The sequence below is a fragment of the Tinamus guttatus genome, unplaced genomic scaffold (assembly GCF_059628265.1).
Source record: "Tinamus guttatus ecotype Peru unplaced genomic scaffold, ASM5962826v1 Tinamus_guttatus_pri_ptg000240l, whole genome shotgun sequence".
In the NCBI taxonomy this organism is placed as follows: Eukaryota; Metazoa; Chordata; class Aves; order Tinamiformes; family Tinamidae; genus Tinamus; species Tinamus guttatus.
In genome coordinates this window covers 15079643-15103143 of record NW_028288774.1, presented here as the reverse complement: position 1 = coordinate 15103143, position 23501 = coordinate 15079643, and the positions used below count along the sequence as shown (strand labels likewise).

Here is a 23501-nt window from a genome sequence, read left to right as displayed (position 1 = left end):
CTTTACAAAACTAGCTATGCTTTTATCTGGCTCAGGATTATTTATATTCATATATTACATATTAGAAACATACACACAGAATGCCCCTGTAGTCCAATACCACCTCGATGTGCCAGAGTGTGCAAACAAGTTCCAAAGTAGGTAGCACTTGAGACAGACACCAAATCCCTCAAAATTCATCGAGTCCGAGCAGTCTGGTAAAAAACTAGAAAGCAGCTGAAGCCTGCAGTCTGCAATGAAGCTACGAGAGCAAACCTGCACCAAACAACAAGAATATCCTTGACAACACCCATAGGCCATACCTCCAATCACTGGTTAATATAAATGCAATCTTAATGACCTCCAATTAGTCATTGCTTTCCCTGGTCTAAATTGAGAAGGTAAATGACTTCCTAGAAGCTCTACTTCAACAGTCAAACATTTACACTTTTACAAATATTTACTGGTCAAATAACTCAGATTCTGTATATTTTCATCTTCTGCATCAGCTACCTTTGAAATGGGAATTAAGACACCTGGACCCTGAGGAAAGCAGACAGTTCAGCCATGTTATAAACAGACAGCTGAAGAACACACAGGAAAACCTTACTCTGCAGCATGCAGTTCAGCATCAGGAACCCAGGTAAGCAGACAGAATTGCCATACTGCACTACCACAACACTGAACATTGATCATATCTAGCATAGGTCAGTTCATGAGCACATTTACTCTGAGACTCTTGCACAGAACTGGAGGCTGGGCAGCTGACACCAGCCACAAAACAAGACCACTTTGAAACTGTAAAGAAAGTCAACACACTTCAAACCAAGTCCCCTGTAAAACAGAGAGCAACCACAACAATGAGCCCAGGTAACTCCTCATTCTCATTATCAGACCAAAATAAGAATAAAGATAGGAGGTAGTGCAACAGCAGGATGAATAAGAAGATAAAGTTTAAAAAGAGCAATTAGGAAGTAATGAAAAAAAAAAAAAAAGAAAAGCTGCAATAAAAGGGAAAGAACAGCCACGAAGTCTGAACTGGAAAGAAGGAAAAGCAGCTTAGAAGGGGATAAATCTGAACCTATAGGAATCAGGTAGGTCAGCCTTTAGTGGACATCAGGGACAAGAAAAGAAGTTAAGGCATTCGGGAACCACTTATTTTAAGCTAAGGCTTTGCAGGTGCAGCAGACAAATCTACCACTATAGATGAATAGCAATGTTTCTTACCTGTTAACACAAAAGTTTTAAAGACTTAAATAAAACAGAACGATCTGTATTCTCTGAGGGTCCTTGCCCATTACAGGGGATCCTGGCAACAGCAAAAAAATCTTTCAGTCTACAGTATTAGCAGATTAGCAGGACTGAATTAGGTTAAGATGAAGTAGATTTCTTCCTACAAGAAAAAAAAAACATTTTGCAATTTAATAATGTTAACAGGGTCCATTAAATAGCTTAACAGCTGCACGAACAGTGTTACTTGCAGGAACGAAAAAAAACAGGAACAACAGAAGAAACAACTTGCTAGGAAGGAAAATAATCTCAGTCCATTGCACCATACACGGAGAAATTCAAGAGGAGTCCATCACCTGAAAGAAAACCATGACAGACTTCATCCAGCAAAAGATCCTCCTTTGCTGCTGGGAAGCATAGGAAGCAGCTTTGGCATCTTCATGGGACAGGAGCCAGGGGTAAGCTCAAAGGCAGTTTGCCAAGGAAGGCTACATGAACGTGGAGTCTGTTATCATTCTTTTGTTTAACTATAAGCAATTCCATGAGAAATCACATCTCCAGATCTGGAGGTCAGAACTGCTCATTGCTACACCTTAGTTCATCCTCAAAACTACTCTCTGGCTGCTGATATACTAAGACCCGATGTATGCATAATCTTGCACAAAAGCAAGGGTACAAGCATTAAAAATTCCATTTTTTTGGCATAAATCTGCATCAGAAATTCAGACACCTCCCATCTGATTTATCTTACCAAAAAACACCAAACAAAAAACCCACAGGTAAGCTGATAAGCCTACGTCGAAATGAGAGTTTGCACACAGACTTACAAAGTAACCACCTGTGTCAGCAGAGCATTTGATCTCCCAAAACTCAAAGACCTCTGCTTTTGGACACTCCAATTCTGCCAATATAAAGCAAAGTTACATAAAAAAAAGCATCCATAAGCATCCTCAAATACAAGGCTTTTAAGAAGTCAATACCATGTAGGCAAGAAGAGTTTCATATTAAATAATGCTTCTTCCACAGACAGCCATTTCTGGCAACCTCGTGAAGAAACGCTAGAAACAAAAATTCACCTTCCTTTTCCCCCATGTGGAGTTTTTTTTTTGTTTGTTTGGTTTTTTTTTTTTTTTTTTTTTTTTTTTGAAGGGGGGCACTTTTTTCAATGTAGGCTTCAAGCAACATTACTTTTGCTGCTTTTAAAAGCAAGAGCAGTGTTATCCTTGAAAAAAAAAGAAGTATCTGCAACTAAGAGGGGTGGCAAGCTGAGCAGCAAAGTTCATGAATTTGTGCCAGCATCTAGTACTTGGCTGGAGGCTTCACTATCAGAATTTTAGTCATTAGGATATCTTCAGCCAAAGAAAATACGTTACCATGCTAAGGGCAAGTGCTCTGCCAGTGGACACAAGGATGACTTAATACTAGTCTTCCCATGTTACAGATAGAGGCTATTTAATGAATATTCTGCAAGACTTAAACACACAACTGCAACTATGAACCTAGACATACGTACTACAAGATATATTCCTTTTGAATTAAAAGCAGTGTTTACATTATGGTTAGGCGAGCATCCAAGACCAAGTGTTTTCATTAAGCTTTGTTAGGCTAGTAGTTTTTCTGGCTTCAGACATCACATTATTTGGTATTGCCAACAATTGTGGAGCCAAAAGTCACCTTATTTTACTTACAACAGTGCAAAGGCTCCAAGCCTTAATGTACACAAACACTAGATACAGCCCTCTCTAAGGCTATTTTGGTAACCAACACACACGTGAACTGAAGGTCAGTGTAATACACTGACCATAATACTTTCAAAGGTCAAATGTGTTTTTCATCCGTAGCCCTTCAGGTCTAAATGTCAAGTAGATTTGCCAATCCCTTGCAAGTTAAGTGACTAACAAGAGGAAAAAAGTAAACAAGTCTATTGAACTTGATTTGCTTTACCAAAGCTGACTTGGTAATCATTTCTGGACTTCAAATGTTCACTTGTACTCAAAGGCTGAGCTCCAAGTTCAGGCAGACTGCCTATTCCTCAGCTATTCCATTCACAGGAAAATCAAGAAGCCCAGTTAGTTGAATCCACTTCCAGAGAGTTTACAAAAGCCCCAGGGTACTGTCTATCCAGATTTCATTTGCCTATAAAACTGTGCAAATGAAAAATCACTGTCAATTATTACACTCCTTACTCCTTAAGGTCTCCTTAAGGATATCCTTCTGCTATTTCTTCTCTTCTTGTATTAAAGACAACTTTGATGTCTAAATACCTGATAAAGATACTTACACTTTTTTCTGGATAGGGAAGTTGAGCATTATCTGACCAATGGTCACAAACAGGGTGACACATTGTACTAGCACTGCACAGACTGGGGCATGCTTGCTCCTAAAACAGTTTCCATACATCCCTTGTCCAAACGCATAAGGTAAAAAGGTGTCTTCCAAGCCTATTTTTCACCCATAGAAGCCAAAGGAACATTTGTGCATCCCAGCAGTGAAGTACAATAACTACAACACACTGACCACTGCTGTTTTATTTAAGAGTATTCCACATCGCATCAATAGTAAAGGTGTTGAGACAACAGTTAAACATGGGAAGCACAAGCCATAAAGTGGTTTAACCTTATTTCATATACCAAGCCCCAAAGCAGCATAACTGCTTTTCTACAATAATGTGCTTGGGGCAGGGGGGAGCAAAAAATGAATGGATTTTTTTTCTTCTTCCACTGGCTTACTGCCTCAGAACCCCTCAGTGCATTTACAATCCATTAGTACTAAGCTGTTAAATATTAATGCTCCAAGCAGTACAAATATGAAGTCATCACCTACTAGGAGACTAAATAGACTCATCATTTTGCTTTACATATCCCTCCAAACGTCTAGGTGACTGGTTCTGATGACTGCTGGGAGAAGCAGCTAAGACATCCCGTATATTCTCAAAAATATTACATTATTTCCCCCCATGCCCCCCCAGAGGGAATTAATTCACTGATTTTAAACACAACAGCCTTTAGAGCTGCTTAGCACAACCACAAAAAAAAATCTCCCCTTGCAATTGTTACAATCAGGTTTCAAGTCTCAGAGTGAGACTGAAGCAGGCAAGCAACCCCATCAAGGCACCTGTAGGCTGCAATGAGCTTTGCAAGCAGATTTCCCGAAGCCCGGGTCAGCACTACACCCACTAATCAACACTTCAGTTGTATTCAGCTTTTAATAGCAGCAGAGTGACCACGGAATACACAACATTTAACAGGTCAGGATGATGTCAAAATACACAAAACAAGACACAAACACCCTACACCACAGATTTACCCCCCTTAAATACCAAGTGCTTAGGCTGTTTCTCTAAGACAGCTCTTTTGCGCTAGGGCTTAGGTTACCCGCCACAGCCGCCGTGCGGAGAGCGCGCAGGCAGGGGAGCGCACGCGCGGCAGCAGGGCAGGCTCTGCCAGCAGCTCGTGCCAGCCAAGGCGGCTCCGCCACGCAGCTCCCATGGCCCCTGCCCAGCCGCTCCCTGCCAAGCGGCCGAGGGCAAAGCCACTCTTAGATGCTTTATTTGCGATCATTTATGAAGAATGTTTCCCTTAGCCTTACGATGAGATGTTTGAACTTCAGCTGAAGGTTTTCCCTGCCTTTTAAAATATTTATTCCATTCTACTCCAGTATGTGCTCTCAATAATGGTGAATGTTTTATTTTTTTTTTAAAAGAGTCAAATCTCAGAAGCTGAGTCAGATCACACCAGTACACTTGCCAGCACAGTCACCCTTTTGCCAGGCATGACCTGAACCATAGCTGTAATCCTCAGCATCTCACGGGACCTGCCCCACGCTGCTGGCAGCGCACCAGAGAACGCCAGGGTTTGAACAAGCCTGTCGGTATTACGCAAGGGTACGATACAAAGTCCCCTAAGGTCACAGCTAGGGCAGCACTACCCAGAACAGCACAGCTTCAAGAGACTGGGCAGCACTGAGGCTTCTCAGCCCTCATTTGTCTTTTCTGTTAATTAACACGTAGCTTCTTGAACCCAAGTTGTACTTGGCCTGGCACACTGTAAACATAAAAGCACATGCACAACTGGGCAGACCCTTCTAATACAGCACACGGTGCATCACATATACCCACACACCCTCTCCAAGCAACCTTCTGATACAGACAAGTTTATCCTCCTTTTGCCTTGCTTATAAGGCCTTGAAAGCTGGTCACGCAGCAAGTCGGACTGCATGAAAACATGCAACTAGCAAAGATAACAGCAAGCTGCTTATTTCAGCGACTTTAGCCTGTGAAGCAAAGCGCGTTCCTGCGGGGACAGTGCATTCAGGTCTGCTAGGCGTTTCCTGGCTATGCAAAAGCCCTGTCTGGAGAAGGAGAACTTGGGATCGCTTGCAGAATGGGACTCAGGTGGTGCCAGGAGCTGGGAATGCTTTGCTTCAAGTTCCCGAGAGCAAGAACAGCCAGAACCAGAATGGACTTCCTTACAGGAAGACCATTTATGCAAAATTAAGCCCAAAGCTTTGCATCACTTGCTTCCTTCTTGCGTGATTTTTCGTTTTTAAAACGAAAGGTGTAGCCACCCACTCCCAGGGCAGCAGATGAGAGTGTCCTTTAATGAGAGTATCAAGAAGTGAGTAGTTATATTAGCTTTGATTTCTGTGCTACCATCTCCTGTGATGCCTGACAACTTCTCAATCCCACTTTGCTTGCAGACAAGGGCTAATAAACCCAGCCTGACCACATCGCAGCAAACAGGTTTTTCTTTTCAGACCGGGTCCCCTAACACGCTTCAATGAGCCCATGGGTTGGGCTGCTACCCCAAAAAACTAAAGTTATTCTTCCTCTAATCTTCAATTTAAGACCATTAAATTAAGCATATATGTTACATAGATAGGCCCACCATACACACAAATACAGTTTACCTCCTTGATTTTGACTTATTTTGGGAGAGCTAAATTTCATTTCACTTTTGGAAAGCTTAGGCCTGGGCTACAATCCCTCGGTTTTGATCATCATCCACACAATTCCTAGAATCAAAATAGAAGAGTTATTCCCATGTAGCTGTCAGGAAATGGAAATATATTACACTGGCACAGACAACTGAACACAAGGAAAGTGGTATTATTCTACGGTATTTTCTTACTCAATATATATGAGTTTAGAGTAAGTTATAGCACCACCTGGAACCTTACTTAGCTTTGTAAAGATGCACCTGAGCTTTTGCAGAAAAGTAGCATGTTCTGCCCATGGGAAGCCCTTGGATTTTGATGGACGATAGCAGGAGAAAAACCTTTGCCCAGTTATCTAAGAACAAGTCACCTTTTACGAATACATTGCACACACTATTTATGAAAAGACAGTTTGATACAAAAATGCTCAGTGATCTTCCAACTTTTAAAAAGTATCTCCCCCTCTAACTGCACCTTCTCTTATAACTAAAGAACTGGCAAGCTACAATGAAAGTCCACCCCAATCTTGTGGTATTTCTGAAGGAAACTTCTCATTACTGTCACATCCTACATCTTCACTCACACAAAGCAACCATCAACTGAGAAATACTGTAGATGCACAAATCTTTGTAGATTTTTTTTTAATTAAGCATTAGAGCAACATCCTCTATGTTGAGAAGCAGTACTTCACACAAATCCAAGTTTCTTTTGCAGCAGCCCTTACCGAAATACTTTTGCGTGGATGTATTAAAATTGGCTGGTTTTTCCCTCACTCTCTATGCTTCCTCTCCCAACAGGGCTATACCACAGCCACTGACCAAAACACTTTTGGCATCCTTTCCTTCCTACAGCTTCTGGTCACCAGCCTGCATGTTAACAGTTTTCTCCAATGCAAGAGGAGGTCTCAGTTCTGCAAAGCAATTCTTTACTCTTTGCAAGGCGGAATTATTGAGGCCACTGCATAATTATTAACCCAAGTGCAAGACCACAGATACCAGCAAGTGCACTGATGCTTCTCTGCCCTATGTCCATTCAAGGCATTCAAAAAAAACTTTAAGTTCTAAAAACCTTGCTTTTCTTGAAGTAGTGAGATATGTTTAACAGCACTGTGAAATAGCTCTGGGCACAAACACTCTGCTAAGCAGAATTTGGGACTCAAAATGTTAAGATCTGAGCTTAAATTATGGTGTTGAATGACGTTTAGAATGCCACACAGATCCTGGAAATTAAGTCTTAGCGACTACCGACCAATACTTAAGTCAATAGTGTGATTAGCAGCAAGGCAACTTTAGTAAGAACAGGAAAATCTCAGAAGTTATTTTAAAACACCTGAAAGTTCAGAAATGAAATTTTAAAGCTGCAAGTGTGAACTCAAAATTATGAATTTCAAAAGAAATCTTCTGATCGCAAGCTACAATATGCTAGCTTCATTGCATTATTTTTAACTGCCAGTTTGGTTTCTGTTTTGGAGGGATAAATTCACCTGCTACTACTTGCAGCTTTTCCATAATAGCAAAAATAAAAAATTAATAAAATCCAACTATTTTTAGCAAAACTCATCTGCCTTGTTATTTATATTCTGCTGTATATAGTTGCAATACCAGTTTACCAATCCGTTTGCTTAAGAAATCTCATCCCACAACTACAGACACGGAGATAATCTGTAATGCTCGAGCTCATGATAGTGTCCTGTGTGCCACAGTTACAGATTTTCTTACTTTATTAATAAACTCAATTCTTGGCTATATAGTGCTACACGTTCAACAGGAGAAGCACACATCAAGTAATCCTATCGCACTTGGTTCTCCAGCCTCATGGTTAGTATGTTCTTCTAAAGAGCAGATATCAGTTACCCGCTGGAATTTCAGATTGAGCCCTGCTTTGCATGGACACCACCATGTAAAAAAGTCTTTCAAAACTGCCTGCCTTTGATATCCCATCCCTACGATTCTAATCAAGGAAACTGCACTTCCCATTGAGCAAGTGGGGAGAGTTTTGGATGAAGTTGGACTTAAAAGCTGCTGAAGTACAGCAGAAGAGTATACTGGAACAGCCAGAGGGAAAAGGTGCCCATCTATAACAAAGGGTACAAAGCAGCAAGGCAACTGCAACTGGCAAAGCTACCAAGAAACACTTAAAGTTTGAGAAAGCTTTAAATTCAATCCCCAGCCACAGAGTACTCATATTACAGCAAAACTTCCACACTTTTTTGTAAGTGACTCTAGAAGAGCATCTTATCCCTGCAAACAATAAAGCCAAAGCAGTTATGGACATAAGCAGCCTTTATGGGCTGATGACAAAGTTAAATTCCTTCTAAGTGAGGAAAGACCCCCACCACCACTGGAAAAGAGAAAGGAAGGGCTTGGTGATGTCAAAGGCAACTGAAGTTTTAACAAGCTCCAAGATGCTCATAAAAGCTAAATGCTGGCTGCTATTGCCAACTCACAGCAATGACAGCTATTATCTCTTCCTTCCTGCAAGCAAGAGTTGTACAACAAGTTGTGCAGTACACAGATCTTACATCATCTTCAACAATTACTGGATTTCTACTTTATCCTTTCACCAGTAAGTGAGAGGTGGTGGGCAGCAACAATAAAGTGCCTAGCATCACATATGCACCATAAAAAGATCCTTATATGAAGCTCTGTCACAGTTAAAAGCAAGGACTTGTAGAAATGGTACGAAGCTGGTCATGAAGCAACTGTCACATGGGGAAAAAAGACAGACTCAAAGGAAAAAAGCTCCTAGTTGCTACAGATGCTAAAAACACCAGAACAGCCCTGAAAAAGGATACAAAACAACAATTGTGAAAGGCAGGAATACAAAGGTCGTGCTGTTGCGGTTTTCAACCAGACTTCCACCTGGGATACATGCTGGCCAGCATCAACACTGGAGGAAGCTGGTTTCCCACAGAGGCTACTTAAACCATCAGCAGGAAACCACTTTCCAAAGTGTCCGCCTGTGGTTTCCACCACTGCAGCATTACTCTGCTCAACTCTTGTTTCCAGGGAGTTTGGTGAAGGCTGCTAAACTAGACAAATTAGTGTAGTTCACCATTAATTTTCAGGGGGGGGGGAAAGGGAGGGGGGGGTCACTCTCAATGATACTTTATATCTGGCAAGTGTGTCAAGGCAATAGTGGAAGAAATAATATGAGTTACATACTATTCAACTAGTTCAACCTAGTACTGAAGTTTCTAGATAAACATTTTAGATTTAAGATAGGTCAAAAATATCTGGTACATACAAGAACAGAACATTACAAAAGTCCCAAGTCAGTGCATTTCATAAAAACAAGAGTCTTTTCACCAAGACTTTGCTGACTTATTTTGACCTACTCTATCTTTTAGTAAAGTGATTTTGGTTTTGACTATATTTGGGGGTGAGGGGGCAAAGCAATCAATGCATGAAGTATTGGGTTTTTACAGTTTCCCTAAGAGGCACACTAAGCAAATACTCATGATGATAGAGAGATGAAGAAACTCACACTGTGAGAACAAAGGTTGATCTTCTTTCATTATGTAACACTGAAGTATTGAGTAACATTGATTTGTAGCAAGTCAGGCTGTTAGAAATTTCTATTACTCCCCTTTTTCCTGATCTAAGTCAATCACCGATTTACAGTGCCATGAAAACAGACATAATCACATCTGTATTAATACTGCATATGGACACTGTATAAGTATTGCCTGAACACTTACTGCCTTGCTTTTGAAGGACCCTAGCCCTGCAAATGGGAAACACGCATGACCTACCTGGGGAACTACAGTCCTATGCTTTGCTGCCCTACTGGAGCATAACATACACTCCGAGAAAGCATCTTTCATACTCTACATGAGCAGGGTATGAAATCCACTCCAAAAGCATCTTCAAGAAGTTGAATCTGCATAACAGAACCTTATTTTATATATTAGCAGCTGTTTAAAAATCTACCAATGGTCACTGGAGGGGTCACTGTGGTACAGTGCACTGCAAAGTAAGGATAAGAACACTTTTAACACAGGATTTTTTCTCTATTCAGGACCAAATCTAATGATCATGGGTACAAATCACTAGTTTTTGCTGGAAATGGAAAGCAGAAATTTCCATCCCCAATTCTGAATATGTTTGTTACAACTTTGGGAATCGCAAGTCCCCCTCACAAGCTTCGCTCAAGACCTCCTTGGTCACCAGAGCAAGGTTAAGAGTATTCCTCAGGCTTGAAATCATCTCCCAGCACAACTGAGAAGAGCTGCCAGTGGTCATTCAGTGCTCATTTTCCAGAGGACCCAATGGAAGCAGGAAGGAGGCCATGAGGTCACATACTCCATCTCCTTGCCGATACATACCTCAAGCCATATGTAAATGCTTGCACTCATCCAAATCAAAATGGGACTTTTTCCAGAACTTCTCCCAAGGAGACTAATCCTCACACATTGAGGCAGTTACTGCTTTTGTGTACGTTTCACCCCTTTTCCTCAGCCCTGCCTCTCTCCACATCAAATTTCAGTTTTACCTAAACACCCATTTAGTTCAGGTTCTTGCCAATTTTACAGATGCTCTTTGCCATTTGGCAAACACAACTATACTGGACATACTACCATTTACTCAATGGTTATTTCTGACTTAAGAAGGTTTTCTGTCCAATCCAATCAGTTGTATTTAGAAGCAGTGTAACAGGAGAGGAAAAATAAGGCAAGAAACTTCCCTCCAAACAATATACACCACATCGGACATGCTTTTTGGCACTTTTGGGTACTGCTGAATGAACATAGCTCATGAGCTGTCTTTTATTTCATAACAGAACTTTTTAAACCCTGTGCATAGACTATTTCACAAACAAAAAAGCTTAAATCAAACTTTAGCTCCATCCCCCAAATCCATCTGTCCCGATCTCTGAAAAATATCCCAGAATATAGACATGCATTTGACTTTAAAAAAATATTATAAACATATCGTTTCTACAACAGATGTAGACACCTACACCACAAAAAGCAAAGCTTTCAACTTTATGTTGGTAATCCTCAGACGTTTTGTGACTGATGTTTCAGTTTCCCATCCCCAAAACACTAGTGATCATGTTTGATTCTGAATAGTTTAAGTCCTTTGCTCTTTTCTTTCCCTTAACAAAAATCACTTGAAATAAGTAAGATGTTATTTACTATCTATGGCTGCACATCTTGCTCTTAAGATAATCCAATCAGACAAGTCTAGTCTTCTGGAATCTGAATGTGGAGACTGCTTTAAGAGACAGCTATTTTTCTAAAGCATTTGTAAGCCATGTGAAATAACTGAATATACATTACTCTTAATGGTTACAGATGAAGATGTCACTAAAGCCACAGGATAGGATGGTAAGACTGACATGCTGACGACATTCAGCCTTACTATACAAATGGATCACTATGCTCACACTAGTGCCTCTCCTGGGCAAGCACTTGAAATAAAATAATAATAAAAAGCAGTGGCTTCCATCACAACTTCCAAAGGCAGAAAGTAAACCCAATTTATATGCAACAAGTGAATAGAACAAGCCTCCTGCCTACCAAGATGTGCAGGTGGCCTACTGGAAAAGAGAAGCTGGCAGATATCTTTTTTCCAGCACACTGATAGAGACTAAATTTCACAACTAACTGCAGAGTTAAGTAAATACTTCAAAGATTTTTAACACCTGGACAGACAAGGATATAATCAATAGAGAGCAGAGCAAGCAGGCCAAGCCATTCTTTACAGTGGTTCTCCCTTCTTATGAATCTTAGGATTTCAGTCTTTTAATGGTTGTGCCTGAATCAGCTCTTTGGCTTTTTACAGTACAGGCCTTTCAAACTTGATCTGAGTGGAGAGACACAGCTCTTGAGCCTTAGCAACAGACTTTACTCAAACCCTCTTGTTACTGTTAAATACATATATACAGACACACACTACTTTTCCCCTTTTGCTGCTATTTCAGGTTGCTTTCTATTTAAGTCACTTGAATTTCATGCTCAGAGCATCATTCAACTGGCAAATGGGCCACAGAATCACCTGTGCGAAGTGCAAGCAGAAAGCTATCTGAAAGAAACAGCAACAATTTCTCCTGTAGCCAGACAATAAATGCACAAAGAATAGTTTGCAGGCAATATTCTGAAAGAGACATAGAAGCTCTTTAATATCTTTAATTCCATAAAGGAATAATAATGAATTATATTTCACAAGTCCTAAGATACTACAGTCAAAGCAGCTTACACATAAACCCAACTTGCTTGCAAAGAAGCCATAACATACTACCCTGTTTAAAAACATTAACCTTAAACAGGCTGCTTTCCCTGAATTGCTAAACTACAAGCTTCATTTAAACCCTGTATTTTCTTCCAGCTTGTGAGCCTCCTCAGCAGCATTTCCAGACAAAAAAAAAAAAAAAAAAAAAAAAAAAAAAACACACACACACACACACCCCCCACCTCCTTTACTTCTGTTAGGAACATCATCTCACTTAGTAACCTGCAGGGTACACGATTCAACACTACACAAACATGCTGCTTTACACACAGAAAATAAAAGGAAATATTTCCAGGAATCATAGATGGATGAAAGATGCAACTTTAGCACATTTAGACAAACGCACAGAGTTATAAAGCATCAAGAAACTCCTTTTTAACATACAGACTGGCTATAAAACCAGGTAGGGTCTCCTTAACAAGTTGTATATTGAAAGATAGTTTTGTGATACTCTTTCAAATTTGCATAACACAACTCCTCCAAGCTATAAGTAATCCATGCCCCACTAGCAAGGATATAAATAAATAATACTGAGCTAAGTAATCACACAGAAGTGTTATTGGAATATGTGCTGTAGTTCAAACAACTGAACAGCAGTGCAAGACCTCTCATGCTTTGGTATTCCAGCAAAAAGCTGCACAAGCCCCTGTGTGGTTCATAGATTACTTAGATATTATCAGGAAAAAGTTATACTAGTTTAATCATCTACAATTAAAGACAGAAAACTCACACCATACTGTCAAAGTACATTTATACTCCTTCCAATTAAGTAGATTTGAAAGCCTCACCTTTCTTTAAGCTGTCAACTTCCCCCAAGTAGGGCTTCCCAAAGTCAACGAGTCCCTCCTAACATCTTCTGCTCTGATCCACTAAAAACAGCTAACAGCCAGACCCCTATTTGAAGCACCCCCCAATCCCGACTTGGGCAATATTTTATCTTGGCAGAGGGTGCTCCAATTTTAGCCCCAGCTGCACCTATGTCACACGACACGCATGACTGTAACACTAACTCTCTCCTTCCTATGCCTTGAAAAGTTTTCAGCCACCAGAAAAAGAAAGAAGGGGGGGAAAAAAGGAGGTAGAAGAAAAGAAAAAATGACAGGTTCCAAGCTAGATTTTGCCAGATGTACTTAACAGCAGTTAAAGCTTATCAAGACACCTTTGTACTTTTAATAAGTTTTAGCATGGAAGAAAAAAAAAAATTAAAAAAAGCAAATAAAATAAAATAAAATAAAAAAGCAAAGCAGGCGGCCGTGCCCTCACAGCAACACCAAGGCACTGATTTAAAAGCGGGGAAGCCGAGGGCAGAGGCGGCTATCAACGAGATATTTATTGCCCGAGATAACCGCGAGGCCGGAATAAAGTTCTGCGAGTTGCGGCCGGGGCAGGGGCGGCTGCCGCGGGCGGGGGCCGCTTCGCCCACACTCCTTCCCCGCACCCCGGGGCTGCCCCGCGGCGGGGGCGCTCGGCGGAGGGAGCAGCCGCCGCGGGGCGGGGGGCGGCGGCGAAGGGCAGCGCTGGGGCCGCCCGGCGGGGCCTCCCCGCGCCCGGGGCGGCGAAAGGCGGCTCGGGGGGAAGGGGAGGGGGCGCCGCGCGCAACGGCCGCAACAGCCCCGCCAGGCCGCGGCCTCCCCGGGCCCCGGATCACCCCCGCGCGGTAGGAGCGGGGAGAAGCAGCCCATCCCTCGGCGGGAGGGCCCCGGCCGGGCCCCGCGCCACGTCCGTACCTCGGCAAGCGCGTCCCGCCGCCACAAGCCCCGCTGCCTCCGCTCAGGCGGGAACGGCGCCGCTCGCCACCATCACCGACGCGCCAAGATGGCGGACATATCAGCCCTCCTCTCCCCCCCGCCCTCCCCGCCCCGCCTGCCAATCATACCGCCCCGCCGCCGTCCCCTCCCCCGGCTTCGGCCTGCGCCTTCCTATTGGACGCTGCGCGGGGCTCGGCCTCTCATTGGCCTTTCTGCGGATGTCAATCAGGCTGGCACAGCGTTGCGATGGGGGGAAAAAGGGAGGAGGGGGCGGGCTCTGAGCTGCCCGGTGGCCAGTCAAAGCGTGGGGGCGGGCGCCGCTGCCTTCCCACCTTCACGCCCTAGCAACAGCGGAACGTCATTGTGACAGGCGTCTCGCTCGCCCAATCGCAAGGGCGAGTTCCTTTTAAAAATAAACCCTTCCCAGCCAATCCGGAGGCGACGTGCGAAGGCCCAATGAGACCTCGCGGCGGGATGGGCGGGCGCCGGGCGCAGACACCTCCCCGTGGCCACGCCCATCAGCGCTCGCTATTGGCCGCCGCGCGGGGCTCCGCCCCCCGGGGGGGCGGGGCGCGGCCGCCAAACTGCCTGACAACAAGGTTGGGGGAGGGGGCGCCGCTGAGGGGGTGACGCGCGGCGACCGTTGGCGCGCGGGGAATTAGCTCAAATGGTAGAGCGCTCGCTTAGCATGCGAGAGGTAGCGGGATCGATGCCCGCATTCTCCAGGGCCTTGTACTCCTTTTTAAAAAAATTTCTTTTTCCTCCCCTTCTGTTTCTGTGGAGCTCTTGGGCTGCTCCAGGCGGCCTCGAAACGGGTAGACGACTTTAACGAGAGTTTGCTGAAATAAAGCAGTGCAGAGTAGGGCTGCTCACTGCGGCTTCAAGAAAGGGGGGAAAATGGAAAAAAGAAAACCTTTTCTTTAAGACACAAATGTGTGCGGCTGGCAGAGCAGCCAGCAGCTTTCCTGTAGGGGCATCGCATGCGGTGGTGCCGCCATCGCCTCGTGAGGAGACCCCGTGCCCATGATGGCGCCTGCGGGAGGAGGACGAGGACGACGCTGGCGCCGTGGGGAAGAGGCTGGCTGGGCTCCCGGAGGAGCCGGTAGGTACCGGCGGGTCCGCTGTCTGCCGGCCGCCATCCCGAGCGGCTCTGGAAAGCTGCGTGTGCGGGTGGCGCCAACGGGGATGGCGCCGGGCGGCCGCCGGAGGAGGCACAAAATGGCGCCCGGTGCTGAGGGCGGCTTCTCTGCGGGCAGGTGCTGCTTCTTTCTCTGCATTTCATTTCATTCCTTTTTTTTTTTTTTGGTTTGTTTGTTTTTAATTCAAATGCTGTTTATTTATTTATAAGAAGTTAAAAAAAGTAAGGAAAACAACAGAGCTGAAAAAGACAGTGCAGTGATGGGGGTAACCCCTATGGCCTTCTCAAGTAAAACATATGGACACTGAAGGACATCATTGATCAGTGCATATATTTTATGCACCGAAAAGGAGGCTCAGGTGTGCACAGATGTCCCTGTGAGCTGGTGACAACCCCCACCAACTCGCTGCCTTTAGAAGGAAATTACTGGTGTCCTGATGAAGTGTCACCCCTCGGTGCTCGCTGCAGGGCTGAGCCTGAGGCAGCGCCGGCCGAGGCCCGCGGGAGCAGGGTTTCCTCTGCATAAAGCATCCCCAGATGGAGGGGAGAAGTGACAGGTAAAGCTGTGTGCTTGTCTTGCTGTGGACACCCTCCTTCTCAGGGGTAGGGACTGTATTTTGAGCCAGATCCCGCAGGTCAGGAGCCGACACCGTCCGCTTTGCAGGTGCTTGGTTGCACACAAGGCAGGACGTGGTGTCAGCTTTCCGCCTCACCCCACGTCTTTCCTATCAGTTGACCAAGCATTAGCAACAGTTTCCTGCGTTTCTGGGACCATTGCTCCCTAGGACTGAGTCACTGTGTGATTTACCCCTCTCTAAACGCCACCCTGGTGCACGATACTCCCCAGAAAATGATGATACATCCTCACTTTTCACACATTTGCTGCCAACAGAAGCCCTGCCCAGGCCGCAGGCTCATGGGTTGTTCCCATTAGAAATGGAGATTGGCAGCGGCTGGCTCAGCCACGCGATCATCTTTCTTTGCCTGAATAAGTGAGTGGAGCTGCAGTAATTACGGGTGCATGCGCTCGAATGTGTCAGAAACACACGGCAGAGCAGCGGCGTCGCGTGCTTGCGTGCGCTTCAGCTGCTGTTCGGTAGCTCGCTCAGCTGCAGAGTTAGGCAGGTAGGGCTCTGAGCACAGAGCCTGCTCTTCCTTTTTTCTTTTTTTTTAGTGCAAGTGTATTTATTTAGCAAAATGTACAAAAGTTGTTAATGCTGAAAACAACCTGTGTGAAGTGGGACACTCTTACTTCACTCGTGGTTTCTGCCAGTGCTCAGCTCAGAAAACTCCCCCGCTCTGTGGCTTGCTCCGCATTTATCCCAGTGGTCTCTTCCTTCCTTTTTTTTTTTTTTTTTTTTCCTGTGTCTGATTCTCGCTTGTGTCACACCATTCATGTTTCCCAGGAGTGAGTAGCTCACGACAGCAGATATCATGATACGCAGCGGGCATAGGCAGTGCTGGTGGTGTGGTCCATGCAGGAAGCACCTTGCCCCAGACATGGTGAGCAGCAAAGTGAGGGAAAAGATGGGTCTGCAGGCTCAGGAGCAGCTGAGGAGAGTGCCACGTTAAATGGCATCCTCAGGACAAGCAGCTGGGTTGTTGAAAGGGCCAGGAGGTTACAACCTCAAGCACCAGGAGCAGTGTCTGGGGAGGGGGTTAAGAGTTTGAAAGGGGTGCAGCTGTCAACAGCGTCTACCCATTCGGGCTCCCTGAGCGCAAGGTTTGTCCTTGCTGTGTGTGGTGCTGAATGGTGCTGCCGGCGGCACGTCCCACATCCCGAGCAAACGTGCGCTGGATCTGAGGGGTGGATCGTGGCACGGGAGCAGCAGGATGTTTGTGTTGGCGCACGTGGAATTTTCAGGTGTCAGCTCTGCTCTGCCCAGTTGGGAAAGGTTTGGGACAGTGTTCTGGGCTGTAAATATCCTGTCAATGAACTTCCAAAACTGTTTTTTTTTTTTTTAATTATTTTTGAAACTACTCCAGGTGCTATTTCCATCTAAATTGGTAATCCAACTGGGCTGCTACCTTTCCTCTGCAGGATTTGCAGGTAGATCCAGAAACTGCTGCAACCATTCCCTTACCTGTGGTTATAGGCAAATCAGAGCAACCCGACCCATGTGTCGGGTGGCTCTAGGTTTAATGGCTGGCCAGGAGACTCCACAGGCAGCAAACAGGGCGAGCTGGGATGCGAACCCTGCTGATCCATCTGCAGCCCCTTGCAAAACCCCTTGTGCCCTTCGTAGCTGGGGGGAGAAAACCTCCCCACTTAAGGAATTTTAATGGCTCAATATTTAGTCCACCTTCTCACAAAAGCTGTAAAGACTAAATAGCTTTATGAGGCAAGGAGGAACGTTTTCAAACAAGGCTGCACAGTTTTGCTCCTGGAGGGGGACGCACGGCCGCACGGAAGCTAAGAGCTAATCCGGTTAGTTGAAACAAAATGTTCAAATTCAGTTTTCTAATCTCATTTCCACCACTGATCCTGTTAGCACGTCTAAGGCGAGGCTCCCGGGGCAAGGACAGGACCTCCTCACCAGCCCTGGAGCCCCTGCGCCGAGCACCAGCCCCTTCAACAGCCACCAGGGCCTCGGGCTTCACCGTCCTCTGCGGTCACCACGGGAGGGTTTATGGCTGTTTGGGTCACCCTCGTCCCTCCTCGTACGTTTTCTGCCGCAGCGGAGGATTCCTGCACATCCGACAACTGGGCCTTGTAACGGAGCAAGGGCAGAGCCCCCTGCACAGCAGGGCCTGCCAGGTAGCAGTGCCCAGGGCCAGACACCTCTCACCAAGGCTCTCCTGCCTTCCTGGAGTTTAACACCAGGGCAAGGTCCTGATGAGCTTGGCAGGCTCGTTAGTGGGAACCACATGCAGGTGCTGGTCTGATGGGAGGAGGCTGAGGAGCAGCTGATTTGTGGCTTCGTTAGGGAGAAGCTGGCAAAGCACATGGTGTGGAGCAAGGTTACAGCCTCCAGGAGACATGGATTCCTTGGCTCTAGGAGGTGGCCGGATAAGGCTGTAGCTTGCATGGATTTGGTAGGAGAGCATGTCCTCCTTGGGAGATTTTGGGGAGGGAAAGTTTGGAAACACCAGAAGGAGCCATAAACCAGCTGCTGAGGGCTGGGGGGGTTTGTTTGCAGTGAACTGAGTTCAGGAGGTTGCTGTGGGTAAAGCTGCAGGTGGTGGGGAGAGGGCACTAGCAGGGGTAATTTGCTGCCCAGGGGAAGGAAAAATGAAATTTCTCATAGATCAGCAGCACGTTGGGAAGCAGAAGGTGCTGGGTTTTTCTCTTGGGGAAGTTCTGTGTGATGGGGGATGCTGGGAGGAGAAGGAGCTTTGTGAGGGCCCCGGGATAGCGTGCGAGTCTGCGAGCGCTGTGGAGACAAAGCTGCCCCCGAGGGGAGCGAAGGATGGGGCTGCTAACCCAGGCAGCGCGGGAGGAACTGGTGAGCTCTGCAGCTGGCTGCACTGCTGGTTTGCCCTGGACACCCCCGTCCTCCAGCCGCTCCCCTCCGACAGCAGGGCCCTGTTCTCCTGGGAGAGGCGAGGGGCTCCGGGCGCTGGGTGCCGAGGTGGGAGGGAGCAGCACCTCGTACACAGTCACGAGCTGTGAGCAGGGCCGCTACCCGCGCAGGGCTAAGGATAGCCCTAAACCCCTGCGAGCTTTTAGCAGCTAAGCTGATTACACGAGCACGGCGGGGAGGGAGGCAAGGCAGCGATGTGGCTGGGGGGCTCCCCCTCCTAGGGAAAGGGAGGTGCTTTCCAAGCAGGCCAAGCCTGCGTGGCGCTTCCCGGCTTGTCCCAGCGGGTGCACAGTGTGAACTATGCTCAGTTTATCCTTGTCCTTCCCTCCTTTTCCTCTTTTCTCCTTCTAATCGGCCGTGGAGAAGGGAATATCGTTCCCCAACTTTAAGCTCATGTGGCAAGAGGGAGACTCGTGCCAGGGTCGCAATGCTGAAGCCAGAGTTGAGCTCTGCAAAATAGCTTACTATTTTAATCTCTTGGACTTGTGGACTCCACCTGAGAGTTTCTTATCCAACCATAATACTGAAAAAAGGCAAAAAAGGTCTCTAGTCCAACATCCCATATTACCTGAGAAGCCAGGCCTGAAGGAGAGGCTGCTTCCTGGTGGCTGCAGCCTTGTGGGGGCAGAGGTGGATTTTATTCTCTTTCTCTGTCTGTTTTTTTGATTGTTTGGTTGTTTGTCTTTAAACATTAGCTTCCTCTCCCTGTGAATATATAAAATGTGGATGCAGAAAATATATATATTTATATTTCATTTTTAGCAGATAGTCTAAACTACTAGCTGGGCCTGGCAGGTCTGTGCTCGGGGGTTTCTGGGGCTGCTGTGACCCGTCTTGTGCCTTGCTCCCTTCCTTGGCTCTGCCAGCGCCGCGGCGTTGATTTTCAAATCCCCGATGGGCCGAAATAGGTGACCTACTTCTGTAGCTCTGGACATCTGCTATGGGGATCCTGTCCCTGCCTCCCGCCGCCCCTTAACCCTTCGGTGCTGCCGCAGAGCCCTCCCGCGGGCGGCTCGCTGGGGCCTCGCTGCAGGGGTGGGCTGTGCCAGGGAAGAAGTGCAGGAGCGGGAGCAGCCACGGGGCGCTGGGTACCTGTGTGCCCTCTCTGTGTCAGCGCGTGCCTTGCGTGGAGAAGTGGCAATAAGCAACCGAAGTTTGGTGCCTTGTGCTTGCTTCCACGCTGGGCCTCCCAGCCGAGGGAGGCTTCTGGCAGGTAACTGTGCCACCGTGTGGCTTGCTGCAGGGATAGCCTCTCGATCACAGGATTGCTCTTTCTGAATCTGGATGCCTCCCTCTCAGCACAAGATCCAGCGAGCTGCTCCCGTAAGAGTTTCCTGAGCCGGCTCATCCCCTCCCTTGATCTCTTGCTGGACTCCCAGCCAGATGGGAAATTTCAGCAAGGGCCCCCTGGAGCTGCCTCTGAGGAAGCTCTGGGCCCCACTGGAGGACACGAGTTTGCTCCTGCTGGCTCGCCCCTGCAGAAAATCACAAATCCGTCTCCAGAAGAAGCAGCTTAAAGCATTTCAGGCAATTTTGATTGACAGTGCAGGAAGGAAGTGAAAGTTTATTTTAAAATGACTCTCACTCATCTTCAGAGGGAAAAAAAAATCTTTGGGCAAATGGGAAAGATGCTGTCCCATTGACAGCAGCCCTTGCCCTAGTTTTGTCTGTCCCATGCCCAACTTGGCATGTTCCTTCCCCAAACCTAAGTTAAATTCTCCGTTTCTCTGAAGTTACTGTAATGAATCCTAGTCCCAGGGAGGGTTTCGTCCCCCAGATCTATCTGTCTCTGCAGCATCGGAGTCACAGGGATTGTGCGTGATTCCCTTCCTGGCTGCGTAAAAAATAACAGGTTTCCTGAGTGCCTATCCGAAACCCCTGGGAATGTGTTCAAATTCCATGTGGAAAAAGATGCATGTGAGGGATCTCCCAGCTCACATGTGGTCAAATCTGCCTGCTGCTAGCATGGAGCACATAGCAGCTCGCTAAGGAGAGGAGACTCCCGCTCTACAGGAAAGCTGGCTGTTCCTCGAGGTGACATCTCCATCCAACAGCATGATGGATGGATGACCTGCTCCAGGCTGTGCACAGCCCCCTAGATAAGTCCAGACCCCTCCTGTTTTCTTCCTGAAACAGTAATGTCCCCTTAATCCGAGCCATGGCACACGTCCCTATGGAAGGGAGTTTGTCACACGACTGCTCCAGGGCCCACGGATACCAAGCAGTGCTGCCCAGCTGGAGTTGGAGAGGGGATCCTGGACATCTGAAAAAATCTAAGTAAGGAGATGGCAACACTGCCTTTATCCCAGTGTCCAGAACAGCCACAACGTGGGACTCGCTGCTGCTGCAGGTGATGGAACAGCATCACTCGTGAAAAAGGCTGCTCATCAAATCTTTCAAAAATATTTATTATAAAACAAAATTCACAGAATGTACAGTACAAATGCAGCGTTTGTTAACTTTACATTTATACAAAAGCACAGTTACTTCAGACAAGATTTGGGTTTTTGTTAACTCAAAGATGCAATTTCAAGGCCTGAAAATTAAGTGAAACCCTTGAACTATTTTGTCATCAGCCAGTTTCCCACCATTCACTTGGATGCCAGAAAACCATGCTTTGAAAAATAATTGGTAAAGACTTTCTGTAAGAGCACAAAATTCTTACAGCTTCAGTGAGAAACACTATAGTGACAGTTGGAAAATAACGTCAGTTTAATCCCCAGATACACACTATGAGTTGCTGGCATTTGCTTTTAGTGCAGTGCTTTGTGAATGGATAGTGAGTTGTGGAAAGCGATATGGATATAGAACTCAAAACTCACAGAGAGTAAAGCATTACTTCACCATATGGCAAACTCGGGATGTAGATGCTCTAAAAAAGTTCAGAAGTTACCAGTGTTCAGTTAGTGCCACGACTCACAAATGTGTTTTAAATGAAGAGAGCCTAAGGGCAAGAGAAATCCCAGCTAAAACCAGAGTACAGTCAGTGTCTGCCTCTAGAGGCACCTGTGGTTTAAGGCTTTTCTTTCTATCCCCAAGCTTTTAGGATATTCAAGGCACTTAAGTTTTGGATTTGGTTGCCTCGCGCAATGACAAATTCTACAAAATGCTACACATATAAAGCTGTAATAATTAGGCTGTTTGGGGGATACACTCTTTTGTATAAATATAAAAGATCATTTCTTTTTTTTATCATAAAACTTCTCAGTAATGGGTAAATACATTTATAATAGCAGCAATGGCGATACATCTCGGTAAGAAGGCAAGCAGGCTGGGGTAGGGCTCAGCTCGCGACGCCCCCAGCCCTCCTCTGTGCTGCGCGGGAGGAGCGTCGCTCCCTGCCCGGAGAAAGGTGCCTGGGGGGAGCATTTGCTTTCCCAGGACGTGAACGCAGGTGGATGGGTCCATCAGCTGCTGCAGCTCTCAAAACACGCTTCCCTCCTCTCGTGACTCATTCCAGGCATCTTCTCTTTTGGCTTTGCCAGTGCCAAAGGCCCCATTTGGGACTTACCAGGGAGATCTTCCGTCAGGCAGGAGCGCGAGCTGTTTGCATCGGCCTCGTTTCCCTCAGGTTTAATGTCCACTTAATCCCAATTCCTCCTTTCTCCCCACAGGGAGCATGATCTTCCGTGGAAGGGTCCACAGAGTGGTAAAATAAGCCTCAAAATAAGCAACTTTAAAGGGGGAGTTTGTAAAGGCCAGTTTTTTTAAAGTACAAAGTCTTTAGTGGCTGTTTCAGGCAGCAAAGCCAGGAGACAAGACAGGCTTAAAAACAGTGATGTATGTTAATATTCCGTTGGACACGTGGTAAATACCTTGAGCTGTTTGGCTAAAGAAAGTTGTTTTTTTTGTTTTTTTGGTTTTTTTTTTCCACACTTAACTGGGGCTGGTGGGGGCCAGTCAAGCTCCTGGCCAGCACCGTGCTCAAAAGTCATTCAGACATGAGCAGATGGCACTGACACTGCCGGCTCGGGGGCTCACAGCAAGCACGGGCAGTTGTGAAGTGCCCCTTAGCACTGTGAAGTGGTATTTCTCATTCTAAGGACTCCCTCCGTGCCAGGCACTCGGGTGTGTTATTAAGTCCTGGGAATGCAGTTGCCTCCTGCTTTCATTTGCTGGCAGTAACACAGATCACTTGTAGCACAGTTACAAGCACAGCCCGTTTGCGCTGATTCAGTGCGTCCCCAGCAATGTGCCTGACCTCAGAAGAGATCCGCTCCTGACCAGGCCCAGGACAGCAAACACAACACACCACCCCTATGAAGCTTGACTTGACCGAGCCCCAGGGGAGCACCTGCCTCCTCTGCAAGCCAGAGATCAAGGTGTATAAACTAACAAACCTGTGTTTCAGAAAGAAAAAATACAGCTCCACGCAACTGACTTCTTTCAACGTGGCTGTAGGGGCACAGGCTCATTTCTGGACCTGGGGTGTTAGGGACTACAACACTGCCATCTCCCATATAAACAAATTTAGCCTCATCTTTGCCTTAGTGCTCTTCAGAGATGCTGCCAGACAGAGGGGAGTTGAGACAGTAAGTAGAGATGGTGCTAGCGGCCTTTTCCCAGGGTCACCCAGCAGCAGAGCAACAGATTTCTTAACGATGTTGCAAATTGCTGGGTGCAGGGCCCGTTGGCCAGCGGAGCCCAAGTAAAGCTATAGGTGACCCCGGGCTTTGCTTGAAGTTCAGAGACACTTCCCTCCTCCAGATCC

At 46.3% G+C, this 23501-nt stretch overlaps 1 protein-coding gene and 1 non-coding gene across 6 annotated transcripts in view; one reads left to right on the top strand and one right to left on the bottom strand.

The window, feature by feature from the left end:
- PPP6R3 (protein phosphatase 6 regulatory subunit 3) overlaps positions 1 to 14196 on the bottom strand; it is a 53384-nt gene extending 39188 nt beyond the window's left edge. For 4 of the 5 annotated variants that reach the window (XM_088525916.1, XM_088525917.1, XM_088525919.1 and 1 more), the window contains exon 1: positions 1207 to 1437. The gene's annotated coding sequence lies outside the window, so the exon portion shown is untranslated. Of the gene's footprint in view, positions 1 to 1206; positions 1438 to 14107 lie in introns of those variants that run through there. The other variant, XM_088525918.1, reaches the window with a different exon arrangement.
- Positions 14197 to 14780: 584 nt separating this feature from the next.
- TRNAA-AGC (transfer RNA alanine (anticodon AGC)) lies at positions 14781 to 14853 on the top strand. Its single transcript has one exon. It is a non-coding gene; the product is annotated as a tRNA-Ala (tRNA).
- Positions 14854 to 23501: the final 8648 nt, after the last annotated feature.